This window comes from Cicer arietinum, chromosome 3 (assembly GCF_000331145.2).
Source record: "Cicer arietinum cultivar CDC Frontier isolate Library 1 chromosome 3, Cicar.CDCFrontier_v2.0, whole genome shotgun sequence".
NCBI lineage: Eukaryota > Viridiplantae > Streptophyta > Magnoliopsida > Fabales > Fabaceae > Cicer > Cicer arietinum.
The window spans coordinates 19029801-19037443 of record NC_021162.2 but is presented as its reverse complement, the minus strand read 5'-3'; positions in this window follow the sequence as shown (position 1 = coordinate 19037443).

Sequence of the window (7643 nt, the reverse complement as noted above, 5' to 3'; positions counted from 1 at the left end):
AAAAAAAAAGTTTTTATTATTGTGCTTGACAAGAGTGTGATCTTGCTCCTACGTATCTCCCGGTGTGATGGAGAAATCAAAGCTACGTAGTTCTTGGAAGAAAATGTGGATGTGTTGATTGCTTTTAAATAAATTGTATTTTTTGTTATTTTCTTTTTTTAAAAAAATTAATTTTGACAAGCATAAAGAAATAAACTTGCTCGATTTGAATAATTATCTTAAAATATGAATTTTAAGACGATCGAATTGTACAACTCGTGTCTCAAAATTCAAGGAGTAAAAAGATGTCACATCTAATTTAATCCTCTTAAGAATATTTTTATTTTTATTTTTAAATTAAGTTTCCAAACTAACAACATAGTTTAATTTATAGTATGTAACTCGAGGATTAAAATATAAATAATTTTATGATTAACTTGTTTATGATTTTTATTTTATTAATTTATTTTGTGAATATGAGATTTAGAACCATCAAATTGTCACAATTTGTGTTCTAATAACTCAAAAATTAAAAAGATATCACATCTAGTTAATTTTTAATGAAATATTTGTTATTATTTTATTTTTAAAAAAAAGATATTAAATATTAAACAAGTTTAAATGATTTTTTTTTCGAAATAGAATTAGTTATAACCACGAGAATAAAATAGCAAAAATAAAAAAATATATGGACTTTAACTTAATCTATTAAATGAATAAAAAATTTATATTAATTATAAATATAATCATTTTTTAATATATTTTTTCAATAAGTGAAAAATTGTTATAATGTAAAATAAATGACCTTTATTACTAGTTAACTGTATTCATAATTTTTATAATAAACATAATTAATTATATTAAACATAAATAATAATAATAATTTAACGAAAATAATACCCTAACCCTTAATAAAATGAAAGCGCTACTTATGCCTAAACAAATCAGGAAACACATGAACAAACATAGCAAACCTCACCCACCGTTCCAAACTCATACACAAAATTTCAAACGCAAACCAAGAATCTATGAATGAAATACCTTTACGATGCGGTCGTTTCTTTGATCTTAAAATGGGTTTGTATATCCTTTAGCTATGGATATAGGTTTGATGATCTGAGTTTGCTGAATGGATTTGATGGATCTGTTTGCTATGGGTAAGATCTGTTTCTCTAAAAACAACTCTATCTTCTACCTTTCTCTGGTTTTCTGATTGTTTTAGAAAATTTTCCTTCCCTCTATAAGTTCTGTTTGCCTCAATTTATAAGAGAAACGGCTAATGTTTTCATTCATTGTACGAATACTGTTCTGGATTTTGTATTGTTACTCAACAAAAATTCATTGGATTTTACACTGTTTTTGTAATAAAATTTAAGCAAGGTACCATTAAGGGAAAAAAAGAAGCCTGACGTGTATTGCATTCCTTTATTAAGCTAAAAAAATAATCAAAGAAACCGGTTTATAACATGTTTGCAACAGGGATCTTCCCAAGTTATAAACGATAAAGTATGGGTCTGGTTTATAACATGTTTGCAATAGCGATCTTCACAAGTTATAGACGATAAAAGATGGGTCTTTGCAAGTTGTTTCTGAGCAATTGTTTTTTTTGAGTGATGCTGGGTTGAAAGGAAACCGAAGGAAACGTGTGCCCAACAATAGTTGCAGATCAATTAAAAAATATTTTATTTCTTTTTCCTTTTTATTTTATTTTTAATATATACTTAAATCTGAATATAAAATAATGGTAATTTTGAAAATGATTGTAAAAATATTTAAATATATTATTATTATTATTAATTGGACAAAAATTAGGTACTACTTATATTTGAGAAGACAAGAAAGAGATCAAACACGAGAGGAGGTTGAGAAATTGAGAAAATGGTTGAAAGATTATGCAATCAGTGAGAGAAATGCCAAAAGACAATTGGAAGATTTGAAACAACAATTGGAGAAAGTGGTAGTAGAATATAAGACAAGGATAAAAGAAGAAAAGATTGAAAAATTAGAAGTTGTTGCTATGTACCGAGATGTGTGGTTGAAGGAACAATAGGAAGCAAATATGTTAAGAAACCGAATGATTGATCAAGTGGAATCAATAAAGATGCTTGGGCAAGAAGGGATAATGTGGATGTATCTTTGTGAGAAACTCACCTTCATAGCCAACCAAGCCATCAAAAGGGTCTATGTACTCATAAGTAAAGCAGAAGCAAACATAGTTCCATCTGCCACACCTATTGAGATTATTACTTTCATTCAACATTATAATAGTTTGATAGAAGCAATGAATGGTTTAATTCGCCAAAAGCGATAGAAATAGTGTATTTTAGATATAGAGAAAAATGTTGCACTTGTACCCTTTTAATTATCAATGAATGAGCTTGTTTTGAGTTCTCTCTACGTATGAGTTTGGTACTGATGCATGATCCAAAAAAGATGTTTGTGCCTAGGTTGCGAAATCAATGGTTCTCTAATACCCACATGCATGCATATAAATATTCATTTTTTTTAATTAGCATCATATGATATTTCAGAAAAAAAAATAAAGCTGTTTCCCCGACATCCTTATCGGTCTCGCGTAAACTCCAAAATCATGGATAAACTAGAGAAAAACCAAGAAGTGATAAGAGCGGGTGTTAGCCAATTGAAGGAAAAGGTTGATAGAATCCTAGAGACTATATAGGCTTTGAAAAGGAAGGAAAATACGATGGAAATCCTCTAACTACAAATGAAGAACACCAAGCTACCCCTTCTCATCCACCAGACATTACTTTGACTACCCAACAGTTTCGTACGACAGCTATACAATTTCTCATGTATGGTCTTCCACCTGTTTATACTCCTCCCTTATTCGTCAACCCCATGGACAACAATCGAAACCACTTAACTATCAACTCCCAAAGCCTAAACCAACAACAAATCCCATCTCCTCTGGGCTACGTGCCACCCCAAAACACAACCTTCGGAAAATATTCCATTCAGTGCACCCCAAGTACCCCATTTTGATGCTAATGGAAATTGGCAACAATCTCAACTTATCGGCGATGATACATAATCGAAAAATACATTTCATGTTTTAGAATAACGAATCAAAGCAATTGAGGGGAATAATGTCTATGGTATCGAAGCTTTTGATATGTGTTTGGTTCCCGATGTGGCGATCCCTTCAAAATTCAAGGTACCCGAGTTTGAAAATACAAAGGTGCCACATGTCCTAAAAATCATATGACCATGTATTGTAGAAAAATGTCTTCTCAATCTCATAATGACAAACTTCTCATTCATTTTTTTCAAGACAATTTGAGTAGGGGATCATTAAGTTGGTATATGCATCTCGAGCGAAATCGAACTTGTTCATGGAAAGACTTGACTAATGCCTTCTTGAAACAATACATGTACAATATTGACATGGCCTTTGGCAAGATGCAATTGCAAAATTCGTTGAAAAAGGATAATGAAACATTCAAAGAATATGCACAACGGTAGAGAAAAGTGGCATCACAATTAGATCCTCCTTTATCTGAAAGAGAAATGGTTGGTATATTTATGGATACTCTCTTGTTGCCCTTTTATAATAAGATGATTGGGAGTATGTAATCAAACTTTTCTAACATGGTCATGATAGGAGAAAGAGTAGAAAATGGAACGAGGAGTGGTAAGACTGTATGTTGAATGAGTGGTGTGAACGAACCCCATACGAGATTCCCAAAAAAGAAGGAATGAGATGCTAACACTGTAATGGTAAACCCAATGGTCTCCTATCCTCCATCCATGAATTCTTATCGATCCCCAAGTTTTCAGCCCTTGATACCCCAAATTCCATACATTCCCTATCCATATGTGGCTGCGGCCTCACCAGCTCCATACCCCGAATATCCCCTTCAAGGCCACCTTATTATCAACCCCCTTTGGTCCAACCACCACCTGTCATGTTTTCCCAACAAAACCAACAGAACCAAAATCCAAACCCGAATCAATACAAATCACCCGTCAATTGAGAAAAGCAGATGACCCATTTTGACCCGATTCTCGTGACATACAACCAATTGTTGCCTCACCTATTACAGAATTCAATGGTAGTCCTAAGACGAATGAAACCTCTAGAACCACTATTCCCAAAATGGTACAACCCAAACGCTAAATGTGAATACCATGCAGGAGCCGTAGGGCATTCCGTCAAAGATTGCCAAGTTTTAAAATCTAAAGTGCAAGAACTAATTAATGTGAAATGGCATACCTTCAACGAATACAGTCCAAACGTAGGGAGTAATCTATTGTCGGGCCACGGGGATACCTCTATCAATGTCATTGAAGATGAGATATACCAATATGAAAAAGATAATCATGAGTTGACCATAGAGCCGTGTGTGGAAAATAATATATCTTTCCTAAAACCATTGTAAGTCCTCTATAGAAAAGAGAATTTTACGCCAACTCCAAACCGGCCAAATCCAATAATTGTCCAAGAACCAATTCCTTTTCCTTATGGAAATACCAAACGATACCATGGAATTTTGAAATCACGTCCCATTTGGCCAGTCATCAATCAAGTGATAGCTTTGAAATCACGGTGCCTGAAGAAGAAGCTAACGAAACTAAATCAAACCTCTTCCAAGATATTTATTCGTTTTTTTGTTATTGTACTCTGAAACGCATAAAAGAACATTGATGAAAGTTTTAAACGAGGCCCATGTTACTCGTGATATCATTGTCGACCAGTTTGATGGAGTTGTTGGTAACATCACCGCTAGTAGTTTTTTGAGTTTTAGCGATGGAGAATTACCAGCTGAAGGGAGAGAGCATAATAAAGCATTACACATCTCTGTGAAGTTTCATGATCATATTCTCACACAGATGCTAGTTGATAATGGTTTTTCAAAAAATATTATGCCAAAATCGACACTGTAAAAACTATTTGTTGATGGAGCCTGTATTAATTCTTATGCTATGGTGGTGAAAGCATTTGATGGATCCAGAAGACAAGTTATTGGTTAGATTGACCTGCTGATTCAAATCGGATCCTATAACTTTGGAATAACTTTCCAAGTGATGGATATTAAACCAACGTACAGTTGCCTTTTAGGGAGACCGTGGATTAATTTTGCTGGAGCAGTGACATCCACTCTCCATCAAAAGCTAAAGTTTATAGTGAACGGTAAGCTGATAATAATATTTGGGGAAGAAGATAAGATAGTGAGTCATCAATATTCTATGGGCTACATCAAAGACACAAAGGAAGCCATAAAGACTTTCTTCCAAGCATTAGAAATTGCCAATGTTGTCTTCATGGGTGAAGGATCTCGCTTAAAGGAACCAAAACTATCTACCACATCATTAAACTTTACCAAATCCATGTTGGAAGGAGGCACTTTTGTTAAATTGAGGAAATTGATAGAAATACCATAAAAGAACGATAGGTACGTGTTGAGATATGTACCTACCAAAGTTGATAAAGAAAAAACCGTGAAAGAAAAAAAAAAGCAGGATGGTTCATTTCCAAAATTTTTTATTTATTTCTCTTTTCTTTTTCTTGAAATGACAATCTTTATTCATTTTTTTTCCCTTTTTCTCCTTAATTTAAATAATGCAGAGTCGAAAATGAATATGTTAAAAATAGCAGCGCTAGAACCCCTTCTTGTAATTTTGAACACCTAATTAATCATGCTGATGAGGATTGTGAAGACGATTGTGAGCCTCCCCCTAGAACTAGAAAGGCTATTGAAACATGAAGCTAAGATAATCCAGCCATATCAAGAACCTGTTGAGGTGATTAATTTGGGGACTACATATGATAAGAAAGAAAATAAAATTGGTATGCCTATGAAAGAAAGTGAAGGAGAAAAGATGATTAAACTTTTATTTAACTATACGAACGTCTTTGCATGGTCATGTCAGGATATGTTTGGGCTAGATACTAACATAGTTGAACACAAGCTACCGCTCAAGCCTGAATGTACTCCAATTAACAAAAGTTGAGGAGGAAGAGACATCATATGTCACTTAAAATTAGAGAAGAGATCAAGAAGCAGTTTGATACTGGTTCCTTAGCAGTGGAAAAATATCCACAATGGGTGGCTAATATTGTCCTAGTTCTAACAATGATGGAAATGTTCGAATATGCATTGATTATCGGGTGGCTAATATTGTCCTAGTCCTAAAGACAATTTTTCTTTGCCTCATATTGATGTCCTAGTAGATAACAATGCTCAATATTCTTTTTTCTCCTTCATGGATGATTTCTCAGGGTATAATCAAATCAAAATGGCTCTTGGTGATATGGAGAAAATTACATTCATCACATAACTGGGAACTTTATGTTATAAAGTGATGCCATTTAAATTGGAGAATGCTGAGGCAACCTATCAAATAGCAATGGCGACTTTGTTTCATGACATGATGCATAAAGAGATAAAGGTTTATATGGATGATATGATTGCAAAGTCTCGAACCGAGGAAGACCATGTTGTTAACCTTCAAAAATTATATGTGCAACTAAGGAAGTTCAAACTCTGTTTAAACCCTGCTAAATGCACATTTGGTGTAAGATCAGGCAAATTACTTGGGTTTATCGTTAGTCAAAAAGGGATAGAGGTGGACCCAGATAAAGTAAGAGCAATACAAGAAATGTCGGCTCCATGCACGAAAAAAGAAGTTCGTGGCTTTTTGGGTAGATTGAATAACATTGCCAGGTTCATATCACATCTCACCGCCACATGCAAGCCAATTTTGAAGTTGTTGTGCAAAGACCAAAAGGTGGAATGGAATGAGAATTGTCAAAAAGTTTTCGAGAAGATTAAGCAGTTCTTGTCAAAACCTTCAATCTTGGTGCCTCTGGTTACTGGAAAACCACTTATTATATACTTAACATTACTTGACGAGTCGATGGGTTTTGTGTCGGGACAACATGATGAATCTGGTAAGAAAGGACATGCTATTTATTATTTGAGCAAAAAGTTCACCAATTGTGAAACACCGTATTCTCGGCTTGAACGAACATGTTGCACATTAGCATTGGATGCTCATAGGTTGAGGGACTACATGTTATGTCATACAACTTGGTTGGTCTCTAAAATGGACCCAATTAAGTACTTCTTTAAGAAACCTACTCTTAATGGAAGGATTGTCCATTGGCAGATGTTATCAGAATACGATTTCGTTTATGTTAGATAGAAGGCTATAAAAGGAAGCTCACTAGAAGATCAATGCATTGTGAATTCACCGATGAAGGCATACTAACTTTATTTGAAGAGATTGACAAGCATGGTTTTATGATATCAAATCCTATGTTAAGAATAAGGAATATCCATTGGGTGTTTTGGAGAATGACAAAAGGGTTTTGAGGAGGTTGTCAATGAACTTATTAAATGATGATCTTCTTTATAAGAAAAGATCATGATATGGTTCTCTTCAGATGTGTGGATGAAACAAAAGCAGAGAAAATTATTCAAGAGGTTCACAAAGTTTCTTTTGGAACTCATGCAAATGGGCACACAATGGCAAGAAAAATCTTAAGGGTTGGCTACTATTGGTTGACCATGGTGTCCGATTGCTTTAGTTATGTAAAGAAATGTCATAAATGTCAAATATATGCTGATAAAGTACATGTACCACCCACCTCTTTTAATGTTTTAACATCACCATGGCCATTTTCAATGTGGGGGATGAAT